Here is a 16,960-nt window from a genome sequence, read left to right on the forward strand (position 1 = left end):
AGAATCAAAAGCCTTGAGGTGTCGTTGGGCTTCTGAATATAAATCTTCTTAAATACTAAAAAGGTATAGTCAGGGTATCTTCCATTGATCGTTTACTTTACATAAAATATTCCAGTCTCATCAGAGGCAAAAATATCTTGTAAACCATGTTATCATTCATACCATTCACTTTTGCCTTTCAGACTGAAAAGGTTACTGATCTTAAAAGTTCTCTTGTGCAATACTTTCCAAATAAACAATGGAGATAAATATTACAGCTGAAATGGAGAAATACCATTTTAGAGTCTTTAGTGTGTTGCATGTACATGTCTTCTTTGGACTTAGCACCAGTCCTACACAGAAACAAAAATCTGGCTTGTTCATTACTACACTGAAGCTCATTAAGAGCATGAGATCCTGAAATCTAGCTATTCACAAATCCTGAGAGGAAAATCTCTTAGTGGATACCCTGACACTACTGTGGTGAAAATAATTAAAATTAATTTTACTGTTAGGAATGGAAAGGAATACTTTAATTACTAAATTCAAAGAATATGGTCATGCGATACTGGATATCACAGGATTCAAATTGTGCAAAACAATAGTATGGAATATGTTTCTCACTCACTGAAAGAAGAAATTAGATCTGTATCTAGAATGACAGAGGAATAAAGACATCCAAATGAAGACTTGATTTTAGTGAATAATGCGTATAAACCACATTCTCCTTTTAACCAGAGAACAAGTTCAATCCTCATTTTATCAGACATTCAGTCTCCTCCTCACTCTTCCTTCCCCACGGACCTCCAGCCACTACTTAAAACAAACACAAGTTACCAATTTGCATGAGGTCACTGGCCTTCCCCTCCCAAGCTTCTATTAATGCACAGACACTCTATTATTACAATCATCATTGTTAAATTTCAGAAGGGGCACAAAGCGTACATTGTTTCAGTTTCTACAGAGCAATTTGTAGACCACAGTCTCGCTGGTTCCTTGCCTAAATGAAATATCAAAAGTTGCAGGGAGTGTTTTCATCAGTCATTGATTCCTTTCTTCCAACTGCTTGACTGGTTGGTCACTTGGCTGCTTCTCAGCTTTCCACCACACGAGGTCAGCTCCTGCAATGAATATTCAATGTATTATAAACGTATTGCATTTTGGACCAAAAAACGTCAGATAAAAATAAACAACAGGCTGAGGAAATGTAATGGCAGGTGTGGCTGACGAATTCGATGAAATGACAAATCTCCAGTTTACAAAGTCTCCATCAAACTCTATTTTAATTTATCAGGCTTCTACAAAAAGGAAAAGCAAAAGAGAACAGCCGTATTGTCCCATAGAAACATAAATACTATTCGTTTCGAAGTGGCTAGTTTGCCCCGGAAGCCATTCTTCTGTTTTACTGGAGAGGCCAGAGTACATAAGGCCTGATGACAGAAGAATATCATGACCTAGAGGAAGGCAGGCCCTCATGGCAGGAAGAGGCGGAAGCAAAAATATTAAAGTTCTCAGAAGAAAGGAGGTTGTTTCGTTACATTTGCAACCTGCAAACACTGTCAATAAGGGAGCAACATCCCTGTAGAATTGCAGGAGTCTACAAAATGCATCAGCATTAGTACAGCCATAGCAATGAGGCTTAAGGGTTCAAATTCCAGTCTGAAAAGGCAGTTGGAAGATTCTTTTTTTTTTACCTGAGCAGTGTCAAATAATTGGTATGTTGCTCTTTTAGATAAAATCACCAGATAGTATGTTTAGTTTGTGAACTTCAAGTACTTCTTGTAGTTTCTGTACTTTTTTTCCAGCTAATCCATGGAAGACTATTCAAACAGTGTAATCTATGCCCAAGACACCCATCTATTAGCCGAAAATCTCGTCATGATTAGGGTCACAGCTAGCCAGAGACTATTGCAGAAGCATAGAGTTCGGGTGAGATTAAGAGAAAAGACCTGCTTTCTTTAAGGATAGGATGGCAGTCCAGTTAGTTTTTCTAAATCCATTGTTAACACAGCTCATAGTGTTTAGATTTAACAATGGGAGAACAGGGTCCAAAAACAACTAGAAGAGACTGGGAAAGGTAAACTCTACACAGACGTTCTGAATAACAAGAAAGTTTCAGTTTGTGAATTTGATCTTTATTTGATGCTTGTTTATTGTGATAGGAAATTGATTCAGATTCCTAGCTAGTTTAACCTGGATTGTGGCAGAACAGATTTTAATTATATGTCAAGAAAGCAAATTGTTGCGACTGTTATTATATCATGTACTGTATGCAAGCAAGATGTGAAAACACTTCTTGGGAATTTCAATACAGTGGTTGTGTTACATAAATAATACTACAGAACTGTGCAAAGGTATCAGCGTATATACAGTATGATTGTGGCATTATTCACTTTTAGTCAATGTCCAGCACAATTATTACAGCTGGGAGGTCTACTTTGGATCCGTAACATGTTGTTCTCGGTACTTTCTTTACCAATTCACAATGGAAACACAACAATTTATGTTTTACATTAGTACCTCATTTGGTACATCCATAATGCTATTTACATTTATATTAGTGAACAAATGTGTTTATTGATTGTTTCAGTACCATTGTTCCATATGATGGTAAACTGAACTAAAAGTCATGCAATTTCAACCAATCACCCGGTGCCTCTAAATAGCCAATCAAAAAGACATATTTTTTATTTGTACAAGAACAGGGAAGGATATGATTATGCTCCAATTGAATAATGGAGATCACCTGATTGCTGTTGGTGTGATTGAAGGCAGCCTTTGGGTGAGAGACGTTGCCCAGAAAGTTAGAGGTTCTGGTTTAACAGTTAGTGGACTATGGAAAAGCACTAGCTGCCTGTAAACTATGTCTTGGCAGTCTAAGGGTTAACACTGCATTAATGGCACACTGCACATCAGACTGTAGAGGCAACCAAACATTCCAGGATTCAGTGACCCACAGATGGCTTGAACATATCAACAGAATCTGCTTGAAAATGATCTGCATAGCATTTGGGGTAACATGCTGGCTTTTCAAATACAAAATTATCTTCTGTGGGACAGCAGACAGCTGAGGTGGAAATAAAAAGGATGTTGTGGTGTGTTTTGTTCACCAATAAATTCCAGTCTGACCTGGCAGAAGTCGGAGATGTTGCAGTCCCCTTGACTGTTGTATTGTTCATGACGACCTGTAGGAAAGTGGAAGTGTGATGATGTTGGACAAAATCTTCTTTAACACAAAAATGGTTTAAAAAGTGGTGTAAATTGAGGGTCAATAGGGTTAGCATTCCCACACTACTCAGACTTTTTTTACACTCAGTGCTGGATTTTGCGTCCCAAGGGAACTTTAGGATGAGTGATAATTTGCTCCTATCTGCAACTTTTTTTTTTCTGAGACTTTTGGCCGCCTATGTTGTATATTGGAGAGCTGAGTAATTACATGCCAAAACTGAGTCAGATCAAAAGCTGTAAGAAAACCTGTTCAACTGGGTTAACTCTCTTAATTTTGTCAGTTTTGTTAACGTGCAGCTAGATGTATAACTGGAGACAAAATGTAACGTTTCTTGTAACCCCTACACCACATTGATCCGCAGTACATTAACAAAGTCTTTGAGCAAGATTACTTTTCCTTCCTGCAAGTTGATCCATAAAGGTTGCTTTTTCAGTGCTGGGGTGACAGTGATATCACTTCTGTGAAACTAACGCCTCCTCCAGGAGACATCAGCAGCAAGCTGACCCTGGCTGGAATTACAAAGAAAGGGTAGCAGAACTTCCCACAGTAGTTTATCCAGTGGTCTTTCAGGCCACATCCTCATTGCTCCTTTCAGGATTGTGCGAATGCTCAGGGAGCTCATCACGGACAACATCTTTCCAATGTTATTTATTTTCTTTGTGTCACGCTTTATATGAAAATCTGTCACGATTCTCTGATTTGTAATTTGTACGTTGGGAGGTATATGATTGTACCAAAATGGATTGTGAAACTGCCATTTAACGTTTTGTACCACTTAGCCAGTATGGACCAGTCAACAATGGGAGTCACAGAGATGGATCACTCAGGTCCCTTGCTTAGCTTTTCAGTGTGCAGGTCTCCAGGTCTGTTTGGGGCTGTTGGGGGTCCTGTGAAACTATCCATCAATAGGAAGACTGTTTCCAAAACAGACCGGGGTCATTGTGTTGGGCTCCAAATAGGAACATTGATTTTGACCATCCCTGACCAACACATCACACGCTGACCATCTTGCGTTGAAGGGAGAGGCATAGCTAGACAAAGTCCTCTGCCTCTGTTTTTCTTAGTATTGTTATTTCTCGTCATAAGTAATAGTCGATCTTTTGCGGTTTTTACTGTTATATTTATAAATAAAACCCACCTGTTAGACACAATATCTTTGTTATGAATAAAGTCAAAAATACTTGATGAAAACACTTAGACATGAGCCTTGCATTTCTTTTCTGCATCATTTTATCTGCTAACTTAATACCTTTGCGATACAAATTAGGCCAATAGATGCAAAAAAATTGCTTTGCTCCAGCCTATAATTCTTAAGTAATGGTAATTATTTTATTGTTTCCTGGCCATCCTGCCTGTGGTCAACCTTCAGAATTAAGGATTTTTGTTTCTCTCTACTTGCACTTAGAATTATTATTACAATAAGTTAACTGTATAGAAATAACTTTAGGACATCAATACAATAAACATAACTAGTTAGCATAACAAAGCATATAGTGTCTATAAAAGCACGTTTTCACGTAATGTCATTTATTTCAAGCTGAAACAAGCGAGGATGACTCAACAGATGACTGTTATGAGACTAAGGTATGAGCAAAACTGTATAATAAAGACCTTAAGAGAATTTCCATTTACGGTTGGGTTAGACCACCTTTCCCACGATTCCAGTCTTGACTCAATGAGACCAAGACTTCTTCACAATGTATAGAATTTCTCAAGGATTGCTGTTGACTGTGGTCATGAATAATTCATACCATCAGAGGGGAGTGTTGGGCAAGATGGTATTGTACTCAGTGATGGTTGACTACAGTATATCAGTAAATGCCTCAGGTGCTAAATCCAACTTAGAGTACCATTTCTGTTTAAGTATGAAACAAAAATCATCCTTTTTTTTCAAATAATCTTTCAATTTGTTTGTAGTTTATAGAATTTAGGAATCCATCTAGCATTGTAATCACCTAGCATCTATAAACATATTGTAGAACTTTATGGCATATGAAGCTAAAAAGAGATATTTCCACAAAGCTAAAATTAGGATGAGGAATAACAGCTTTGCACATTTGCCTCTCTTGTCTGAACCCAACTCAACATCTGGTATTTGAAAATGGTGTCATATGATATGATAAGAGTAAAGAGGTGATCATTTGGAAAAAAAAAACAGTATGATGGCAGGAATTGTGTGTGTGAAATGCTGTCCACACAGTTTGGTGGTCTTTGTCCAGTGCAGGCATTTTTGGCCCATCAGTTGATTCCACAGTTAATACTGATGTTTATGTTGGGCTTTTAAGGGTTGGATCTGTTCCATCTCTCACAGGATATGATGCCGACATGAGCAACTCGCGGTTTCAACAAGCTGGTGACCGACCACACATGGCCAACATTGTGCTAAATGTTCTGAGCAGAAAATCTGAAGCTAGTATTCTTGGAAACCTATTCCTTGACATCATATTCCTTGATGGTCATGGCCTGGTCTGGTCACCCATGTCATCTGATTGTAACCATTGTGGGGATAGGGAAAGGATCCAGCATTTTTAAAGAATCCTTTTGCTTTTGGCAGTGATTGAACAAGATGATTCTGTGTTGCTTGTCACCCCAATTTGAAAATACTCCTTCAGACTGTGACATAAAGTAGAGTAGATCCACTGAAGATGTTTAAGGAATTTCCACTTTACAGTGTCTGCTGAAATGTTCATTTTTGTTCAGCATATTTTATTAAACCGCGTACAATCTGACGACCTGTAAAAAAGGAAAACTAAATGTTTTTTACTTTTAGTTCCTTTTGAAGCACCAAGATTCTGTGTTTCTGGGCTATGCCTTACATCCTAACATCAACAACCGAAGAAAGCACAGCCCTCCCCATATTTCTAGAATTCTTAGCAATTTAGAACTCTTTTTTTTTAATTGGATTGCTAATCTCCAGACCACGTCAGTCTTGCAGTCTGAAGTTCATGAAAAAGTTTGTCCAGTGATTTTCTCAAAGCCGGAGTCTCTGTTACTGCTTAACTCTTGTTATTTGACCACATTACAATACCTCCAACCCCCACACCCATGAGAAAGTACTTAGTAATCCTCTGGAGAGAGTGGAGAACCAGCACCATGACCACAGCTGTAAGGAGACAATGGCTGTGAATGAGAACTACATCTATTTAAACTTCCTTCAGGACTCAGCAGATTATTTTAACTGGAATGAATTAATAGATCCAAGTCTGGTGTTACCAAGCAGATGCCACAAAACCATGTCAAGATACCAAAACCTACCCTTTCCCGTTTTGTTAAGTATATGTGCACATTGAAAAAAAAGTTAAAAGTTACACTGTGATGTAATCTGAATTGCACATCAGAGAAAACCCAGCATGCCATGCAGGGTGAGTCCACGTGTGGACAGTGGGAACTGTAGTTCAGGCTGGGAACTGTAGTTCAGGTGCTCATCACCTGAGGGCCTGAATTGTATCCTGAAGTAGCACTGACGAAATTTCTCAGGGAAAACCCACTTCTCCCCAGTCAGCAACAGCTCCTGTGACCCTCCTGCAGGATTCACCAGTATGAGAGTAAACCATGCTTATCCTCTGCAAAGTGCTCAGGCCTGACTGATTATTTACCAGCTGGAGGTTTTCCTTTGGCTCCTCTAGATCGTTAAGGGAGTGTGGTAGTCAGACGGGCTGAATAATTACTGGCTGTGTGAAAAATAGAAAACCTGGGAAATTGCTCTGTGGCTTTGTGGGAAAATAAAAGAATCCAGATGAAAGAGAGGAAAAAATTATTCCAGTTTAGGTATACAGTATGTCTGTCTTGCTCAGTGCTAGAACTATATTATCACTGTGTCAGTTCCTGCAATGGGTACAAAATAGATGCATTTTATGAGAACCGTTGGAGTACCAAAAAAAAGAACTGATTTATTCTCCATGATGTCATCGCTCTTGTGATTATAACTCATCTACATTGTAATAATAGTGGGCGTTCATCCACCTCAGGCCAAAATGAAATTGCCCAGAAAAAACATCTGGTCAGGGTCTTTCTTCTTTTTTAGCCTGAAGGCTCTCTTGACGATTCTGTAACTAAATCAAGTAAACTTGTGTTGTGTCGTAAATTTGTCCCTTTGATGAATGTAAAGCAGCCAGTCCTCCAGATTTATCTGGTGACTGTTCTCAATACTAAGTCTGATAGAAGAACTTCCCAGTGCCTCTCTTTGTTAATCAAACACCAGTCGCTTCTCAGAAATTTAATTCAAAGCGATAAGCAAATAGTGCGTGCATATACTACATGTATCTTGCATTTGAATCTCCCAAATATTCTTTTCATTTAAGGTAAATTATAATTTTAGAGGTTTAGCCAGGCCAGTTTTTACTTTTCAATTTAACCATATACTTTTAAAATGGAGAATAAAAGCCCCATGTGGTAATGAAACATATGCTGTCCACAACCCCAACACCTATTTCCAGAAGTGCTAATAAAGTGATGCACAATGTACCTTTGCCTTCATGTCTTCATAACTAAATACTAAATGGGGAACTCTCAAAATGTGATCTAGGTCATCAGCAACAAAAGTAATGTACACTAACAAGCAGACACTTGGGACAGACACATAAAAGTATCTGCCCTGACTTGTGCCCTACCCCAAGAAGAACTCTAAGATGACGAGCATACTTACATGTTACATACTGCTCAAAAAAAGCAGAGGGTTATTGAGGTAAAACTGAAAACCAGAAAAATGTATGAAGTTAATTTGCTGAAGTCCAAAGGTAAAGGTAAAGCTGAGGTAAAGCTTTAACTTTGAAATTTTCTAATGAGTCTGTGAATCAGCTGTACCTGAGTTAAATCACTGTAGCAAGACAGATGAGACACCAATAGAGGAGACACAGAAAACAGAACTATGACTACAGGAAAGTATTGAAAGAACAGAGCCAAACTACCAGAAGAGGAGTGGACAAGTTCATCAAGCTGCCATTCACAAGAGGGAGCTAGTCTAGATGAATCATTCAGACTTCAGTCAACATCAGATCCAAAGAGACCACTGTTTTCACATATGAAACTTGACCACACTGGAATGGGTTTTGTAAACCAACAGATTTTGTAAAGCCAAAAGGTGTCTGTCAAGACCTCACTAGAAAATTGATATAGTGGTCCTTTGTCTAGATCTGTCATGATATGAAATGTTGTGCTTTAGGTTTTGAGTTCCAACTGATATGTTATAAATATATAACAGACAAGCTCTAAGCATATAATTATGAATTAATAAAGCATTTATACTGCTTTGCAAAAGTATTCACCACCTCCAACTGATATTCTATGTTGTTAATTTTTAAGTGAATATTCTTAATCAATATTTGTATGTTCAAACTGAATACTTTCATAGGTCAAAGAACTTACATGTCACAAAAAACTATTGCTGTAAGGCACTTTATATATGCAAACAATCCAAATTGTATTAATACACATGTAATCGTTAGAAGAGGCCAGTTATCGATATTCTGTTAATACTCTGTTAATATTTTGAAAGAAATAAAGAATTTATAAATGGAACATGCAGTTATATATACTATACATGTAAAGTTTTACCATGAAAGTCACCCAAGAGCCCCAGATGTATTTTATATATTTTATTATTATTGATCCTATTTTCTTTAATTGTTGTAAATAAACAGTTTTACATTAGTAGGATTGTAAACCAACATTGTGTTATGAGAGAATGTTAAACATTCTTTTTCTCATACAAAACCTGCGTTTTACTGCAAGTACACCTTCAACCTTCCTTGTGAGACCCAGAATCATCAACTTTAAATCGTCCACATTGTGCACGTCTAATAGTCATATGTAGTTTTACAAATTACATATTAATATTGTCTGTATTCCAATGTAACTGCTTGTTTTCAGTCTCTTACTTTTGAACAGAGGTTTTTTTTATATAAAATAGATCCATATTTTCTACTAATAACCAAACTGAAATAGAAATGAAAAAGTAATTAATGTGTATACTTTATAGATCTGTTCTACAAATATTCATAAATAAATGACAAATTTGTCAGTATTACAAAACCAATTTAGCTAAAACAATAAATACAAAGAGATGATACCAGAATACTGTATTCCAGCTCCCTAAGCACCATTAAAGAGGCAGCATTGACTGCAAGAGCCTCACTGTGAATTGGGGTTAAATTCTGTCCTAAATTTAGAGTTATTTAGCATTTGTCTCCATGTTGACTTGAATCTCTTCTGCCAGAGAGTCTGTACTTATGACCTTTCATAGCTCCAAGGAGAAGGAAGTTCTTTGTTTTCTTGTTTTCAATGTAATGAAAAATGAAGATAAAAACTAAAAACTAAAAAGCTTTTCAAACTAACGCCATGAAAGTATCTTCAAAGCAACTCTCTCTGCTTTAATTTTTATGCTTATGCAGATCTAATTGAATTCCAAGGTTATGTTAATGACAGGGTTAATGTCTTGGTATGTGTACAATTCATGGAAAATTAAGTACAAGTTTCTTTTTAGACCTTTTTTCAACATGATGTTTGAACTGTGGCATAAACATCACAGTCCCTGACTGAATGTGGTGTCAGGAAATATCAAACTCTTGAGGTAAGCTTTAATTCAAGCTTGAAGAAAAGCTTCATAGACATAGAATCTAGTTACCATATTATAGAAGAATTAATGCATCTTCTTCTGCTAATGTGCTGTTGACTCTAATAAATAACCACAGGGTATAAAGGGAAACAGTACATTTTACACAATTAAGAAACTTGACAATGAAAACGTCCTATCATCATATCTGATGGTTTGTACTTGTGTATAAATAATGCAGAAATGTCAAATTCATAGAAGACAGTGATTTCATTTAGGCAGTATACAGTAAAGTATTGTCGCAGTGTAATTTACAGTGATTTTATACCACTATTATGAAATGCTTTGCAGAAAGGGTGTCTAAAGGCTTACTCCACATCTGCATGTATTCAGATATAGGCCTCTCTTTTTCGATGTGCAAGCAGACCACATCCACTAAAAATTGGGTTTTGAAGAAAACTGTAGGAATGTTTCAACACCACATTGTACATCAAACCCTTAACATCAAGTGAACGGGCTTTAGACATCCTCAAAACTGCCTCTGTACAAATAGCTTTGGCCGTATATTTAATGCATTTAGCTGTTTGGAGAATTAAGTTTTCAATTAAGATATCCTTATTAGGTCTTCAATAGAAATCCACACTTCTTTCCTTACAATTTCTATAACATTCTAAACCTCAACATTAACAGACTTTGCCTCCTCCTTCATAGAACAGGCTAGTTTTTAGAAGTGTAAGATCAGTGTCAGATAACAGTTTTAGTGGTTGTGATTCAAGTAAAATTAGAAAACGAATCTGTTTCGGTCTATTTTTGCCCATTGTTTCCCATTGGATGAGAGACTAGTAATAAAATGAATAAAGATTTGCTAGCTGTGACAAACCTTGTTGTAAAGCGAAACAAGGGTGGCAAGATGAACTAGTGAAACCATGAGAAAAGTACATGCAGAAGATGGGAAAAACCCTTTGATGAAAACCAACAGGAAACGTACCAATAAAAAATACAGTCTCTGCCTTCATGAAAGTATGATCTGCTTTGTAGTACAGAATGCAATTAACAGTGGAATTCACCTAAATTGTAATTAGCTGTAGAAATTAATGTGTATGGCTCACAACACTGTTTTTATGAATGTGAAAGTGGTAACATACAATATTTCTAATTTATACATGAAGTAGGTTCTGTCGTAACATGGCTGAAAGACCATAATAATTTATGTTAATGAACAGATTTTTTGTATAGCATTACCATACAAATATAGGGATTTAAAAATAACCAAAAGAAGTGAATGCATTGTTTGGATTTGCAGTCTTAACAACATCACATGTAGCCATGTTGTAGACACAATTTCACAATAAAAAATGCAACACAACACTTCATAGAACTGATTCAGGATTGAAGTTTAAAGTGTTGCAAATGTATTTTGAGCATGAAAGATTAACAAAAAATAAAGATGGACCCAAAAAGTTGTCACAAAGGTGACAAATGAGATCTGTATGCCCAGGCTTATTTCATTATGTTTTAAGTAATGGTAATGGTGTTAATTCACTGCAATCTACAACAACCTTAAAAGTAATAAAAACTTTCGTATCCCCAGCAAAGGGTTAAATAAGATACGATTCTGCGTGAGCATATTTTCTTCTTCATCTTCTTGATGGAAAATACTACCTTTCATTACAGCGGCTCTCACACAGATAAATCTCTCTCTCTCTGCATTTAACCACAGAGCAGGCATAAAAATGAACTAAATGAACAGAACTGTCAGCCACCAATGAAAGGCTACTGTCAAGGGCAAGCCTAATATCTAAAAATAGACAGTCCTTGTTGATTTACTGTTTTTATTAAGGGGAAGCTGTTTCTGACAATAAAGTAATAGAGTTTAGGTCCTCCTATGCTACGACAGAGTGTTCTGTGATAGATGTCTTTTGTTGACTCTAGGGAGAACACCAGCTGGATCGTCTGGTCTGTTTTCTGTTCACTCAACGAAGACTTGAGGATCATTTACCATAAACTGGAGACCTAGGATGTGGTGGAAAGTGTGAGCCATGTTGCAGAGTGCCTTTACTCCACTATCTTTCTCCGATAAAATGTGAAACCACTAAGACGTGTTAGGGCATGCAAAGCTGTTTTCGTAAACAGTGTTAAAAGATTGAACTACAGTACACCAAGGCCCAGTCACAGATCAAAAGAGTAAGAGTTAGTCAAATTCATTCCAGTGATATAGGTTATAGGATATATTCCTGTTTTGTTTCTGCTTTCACAGTACAATTAATACATTGACTAATGCAGCTGTTAAAATGATAAGGTAATGTATTAAAAAGAGAATTCAAGCATAACACAATAACAGATTTCTGCAGGACTTGCAAAAAAAAAAGTTTCGATTGCCTTGTGGAAATAGTACAAAAGGGAGCTGGGTAAAAGACAGAAATCTACAAGAAATAATAGGTTTGCATTCATAAGGTGTAGAATGTGTTGAAACCAGGCTTGTTCACAGATTGCCATATCTGTAATGTGTGCAGAAAAGGAAGAAAACTGCTATCAGGGAGTGGAGTTTTTCTAAAGATATCCACATGTCCAGTTCCTGCTCCACAGTGTAAATTTTTCCAGTCTACCAACCCTCTTTAAGCAATGTTGTTAGGAGACCACAAGTGGCATGACATCAAAGTAAATTGCCTGCCTGTGTATCTCTCTCTCCCCTGTATATTTGGAAAACAAGCTAATTATTGGCTTGTTAATGGGCCATGTTATAAGTGCCTTTAGGACAGTGAGATCAACACACAAATAGTGTTTAACAAACATGTAGGAATAGCAAATCATAGATCCCCTCAGTGTAGCTGGGCTGAGCCAAGCTCCTCGGATTAGCTGCACGTCAGATTTGTAAACTCCTCACTAGAGCGTAGGGCTCCTCAGAGGCCAGAACTGTTGGAAATTGTTGGAGCTGTGACTCCTCCTCTGTAGTTGTTGCTTTTTTTTCATTGAAAGTTTTTTGCTGTTTTTCTGCTCAGTGGTTTTCATTTCCCAGTGTTTTGAGATTCCTCCAGAACGTTTAAAGGCTCTGTATTATCCCAGTGAACCTATTGTAAAACTAGTACAGCACTGGAGAGAGGACACTGAGGAATATTGTCCATGGCTTTTTATTCACGATCAATGAAATTACATTTATTTGTTTCATTTCTCCATCTTAAACCTTTTTGGTAATAATAATAATAATTGCTTACACTTATATAGCGCTTTTGTGGACACTCCACTCAAAGTGCTTTACAGGTAATGGGGACTCCCCTCCACCACCACCAATGTGCAGCATCCACCTGGATGATGCGACGGCAGCCATAGTGCGCCAGAACGCTCACCACACATCAGCTATCAGTGGGGAGGAGAGCAGAGTAATGTAGCCAATTCATAGAGGGGGATTATTAGGAGGCCATGATTGGTAAGGGCCAATGGGAAATTTGGACAGGACACCGGGGTTACACCCCTACTCTTTTCGAGAAGTGCCCTGGGATTTTTAATGACCACAGACTGAGTCAGGACCTCAGTTTTACGTCTCATCCGAAGGACGGCGCCTGTTTACAGTACAGTGTCCCCGTCACTATACTGGGGCATTAGGACCCACATAGACTGCAGGGTGAGCGCCCCCTGCTGGCCCCACTAACACCTCTTCCAGCAGCAACCTTAGTTTTTCCTAGGAGGTTTCCCATCCAGGTACTGACCAGGCTCACACCTACTTAGCTGCACAAAGTTATGAAACGCAGATTTGGACATTCTCTTGAAAAGACTAAGTATATGAACATATGAACGTCTGAATTATGTACTGGAATACATTAATACGTAAGATTATTCATTCAAAATTAATTATTGATTCCATTTGTATTGAAGTCCCCAGTGGCTATACATCTTTCGGTTTGAATAAGTAATGGCACAAGTAGAAAACAAGCAGGGCACACTTCATCCTTTTCAGTAACAGAATTTTGTAATGTGATTTATTGGTTGTCTGATAGGATATTCTTTTGTTTACCTTTTCAATATTTTGACAGAACTGTGCATTGATTATACTAGTTGCATTAGTATGTGTTTGCTCTTGCTGCTCTCAAAGTACTGTACGTGGAAAATTCTGAATCAATTTTGTAACCACCGCTGTGGCACAAAAGCTTTCTCAATTTCCTTTTAGACTTGTCCAAGTGTGATATGGGAGAACGCTGAGTGGTATGATTAGGACAGAGGGATGGCCTTGATGACAGGCGTGCTTCTTCCGATGGGGTGATATAGCACGGTCCACTTTCTCAGCTCTAAGTCATAAAAGCCCAAGGCATGAAATAAAGGACAGCAGATGTGTCAGCAAGGGGTGTCCTGGCAGTCTTCCCCTTGCTGTAGAGCTTGGTTCACCATGGTGAGTCACAAACCAAATAAATACGAGATCATGTCACAATCTGCTGGTTTATTTAGACAATTACTGCTGCTTCAGCTGCCAGGGCAACTTTTTTCGTGCACACCATGAATTGCCTTTTGTGTTCTAATTTTAGGAACTCTTCTTAAAGAAAGGAATCTGGGTGACGAGAGCAGGGACAGCAGCATGTTTGCATTAATTCTGCTTCATGTGATTTCCAGGTGCAAAACGCGGATCTAGAGATGACTGTCAAAGAGGATGAGCAACAGTTAATCCCCATCACATAGAAAATGGCAGACCATTGGGGTGCAGGGCTGCTTGCCCCCATTTCAATGTATACTAAGGGAACAATGCGGACGGACTTAGTAAGACGGCAAAACTCTTGATCAAGTACTGTTTTTTGTATGAGGGAATTATCTGTTATCTATCATCGTTGTGTAAGTCAGCTTAAAACATAGGAAACACAGTTACTGTGCTATGTTTTTCGCCTGTTTGATTCCTGTGATAGATTGTGTATTTAAAAAATATAAGAAAAAATGGCCAGATCTTCAGAAACCAAATAACAAAGTTCTCTGTCGACGAAATATCAAGAAATTTTTGATTCCTTTATTTTTCCAGGCAGGACAACTGAGCACAACATATTCTCGTTTACAATGACTACCTGCAGTTTCATTTGTCCAAGAGGGCATTTACTTTTGATGGCATGTAACCCTTCAAGAATGCAGCTTTTAAGATGTGCATTTTGTCCATGGCCAGGGATGAAAGTATACTATGTTTCTGTGTGCGGTGAAGACTTATAGGGAAAACTGGCAAAGGGAAAGTAGCTCTTACCTAACCACTGAGGAACCTTGGAAGATGCTGGAAACAGTGTCATCAGCAGAGATCATGAGATTGGGTCCAGTTTTCTGTGAGTGGAAGCAGTAACACATCATAATAATGTGATAATATTAAGCAAGGAATTCAGCAAGAAATGACAATTAATAGTATGAAAAATTGCTTTCATGCTAATAAGCAAGAAATAACAAATCAAGAGATTGTATCACTCACTCCCTGTTTTTAGTGTAATGGTCATGTCTCCCTGAATTTTTGAGTTGAGTCATTGAATGTAGATGCTAAGTTTTAGTTTTAGTGTCCTGTTTTGTGGAATTTTAGTTCTTGGAGTTATCCTGCACTGTGCCCCCCTTGTCCTTGTCCTGCTGTTGAGATGTGACGCTCTTTAAGGTGACTTGTGTTGGGTTAAGGATGACCGATGCATGCCCTTTGACCCCTGGCAGTCTGGGTTCCCTGAAAAGGGCGTGCTGGGAAAGAAAGGTTAAAAAAGATTAAAGGCCGCTAGTTTGGGGGAGAAGCTCAACATTGTTAGATATTCTTTACAGAATACACCACACACAGAAATGGATTCACTTTTTGCAGTGACTGCCAAAATTATAAATGACTTTCAGAGTAATTTTTAAACGTATTAGGCTCATGAGGAATGAGGTGAATGTTTTCTGTTAGTGTCCCTTCACACAGCCTAACATCCATCCATCCATCTTCTAACTGCTTCTTCCAATTCAGGGTCGTGGTGGAGCCGGAGTCTGTCCTGGCAGACAACAGGTGCAAGGCAGGAGACACCCTGGACAGGACGCCAGTCCCTCGCAGGGCACACACAGACACAAAGACAGGCACACTCACACTCACATCAGGGCCAGTTTTCCCAGAAGCCAGTTAACCTACCAGTATGTCTTTGGATCGCGGGAGGAAACTGGAGCAGCCAGAGGAAACCCACGTGAACACGGAGAGGATATACAAACTCCACAGCATAAGCTTTCTTTAAAAAATACTGAAAGTGCCAAGCTTTCTCATTCTGCTGCATTACAAATATTTAAACTGTTGCAGAAAGCTAGGTAGGTGACTATGCTGTTTGTTAGTAAATCCAAACAGTCTGGATTGTTACTTAATCCAAACCGGCATTATAAAGAAATGTATTGACATCAGGGGATTAGCGTAGCCATTGAATATTCTGAATTCCTACGTGTGTTCCAGACCATTTATAAATTATTTTTGTAATTATAGGAGCTACATTACCACCTAGATGAAAGCCAGCATTTTCAGGGTGTAGCTGCAGAACTGATGTTTACATAAGTTGCACCATTTGTTTGCCAACCCTGAAAAACAGGATTTTGACACAGAATGACACCAAATTTTTGCATCAAGTGTCAGGAATTCCTGAGGTTAAATTACTTGCATATTGTTGTTTATTTTAGTTTTAATTGTTACATCAAAAGGATGCTAAGCCACTTCAAGAATATTGAGGTGGTAAACATGTCATTTCTGTTTAAGGAAATGAATAACAAAATTATGATAACTAAATATTTTGTTTTCCATCTGCCCTCAGTGTTTAACAACAAAGAGGAACATTTCACTCAAAATTCATTTCTGAAGAGGAAATGTATCAAGCTGTTTGTTTTGTGGTTTTTTTTTACAAGGTCTCTTTTATTTAAACTAGTCAAAGTCTGTTTAACACAACCCTTATCTCTATGTATATATGAAGCAGAAAGTTTCACACAAAAATGAGATCTAGCATATCTCTCTCACCTTGAATGAATCAAACATTCCTTGCCTTCGTTGAGCAAGGATTCTGTTTTCGCCCATCAAGACGTGGGAGCTGTTAAAATGTCCATAAATTCCATGTTTAGGCGCAAGTCCCTGAAGGAAAAGGACCAATGTAAAATCTCTTCGATCTGAATGAATGCACTGTAGTTCCCATAATAGCTATCTTGTTGATAATGTCTACATGCTGACTCAGACATCTGTGTTTGACCAGGCCCGTTTCTTCACAGAC

General features: G+C 37.9%; 1 long non-coding RNA gene across 2 annotated transcripts; it reads right to left on the reverse strand.

Moving 5' to 3' along the window:
* Positions 1–656: 656 nt before the first annotated feature.
* LOC148675844 (uncharacterized) lies at positions 657–16,927 on the reverse strand. Of its 2 annotated transcripts, XR_015941720.1 has the most exons (4): positions 16,714–16,927; positions 14,968–15,041; positions 3,109–3,164; positions 657–1,100 (listed from the first exon to the last, which is right to left on the reverse strand). It is a non-coding gene; the product is annotated as an uncharacterized LOC148675844 (long non-coding RNA). The 2 variants fall into 2 exon arrangements; XR_015941719.1 differs by lacking the exon at positions 3,109–3,164 and having other exon boundaries at positions 16,714–16,897.
* Positions 16,928–16,960: the final 33 nt, after the last annotated feature.

This window comes from Lepisosteus platostomus, chromosome 2 (genome assembly GCF_059453375.1).
Source record: "Lepisosteus platostomus isolate fLepPlt1 chromosome 2, fLepPlt1.hap1, whole genome shotgun sequence".
In the NCBI taxonomy this organism is placed as follows: Eukaryota; Metazoa; Chordata; class Actinopteri; order Semionotiformes; family Lepisosteidae; genus Lepisosteus; species Lepisosteus platostomus.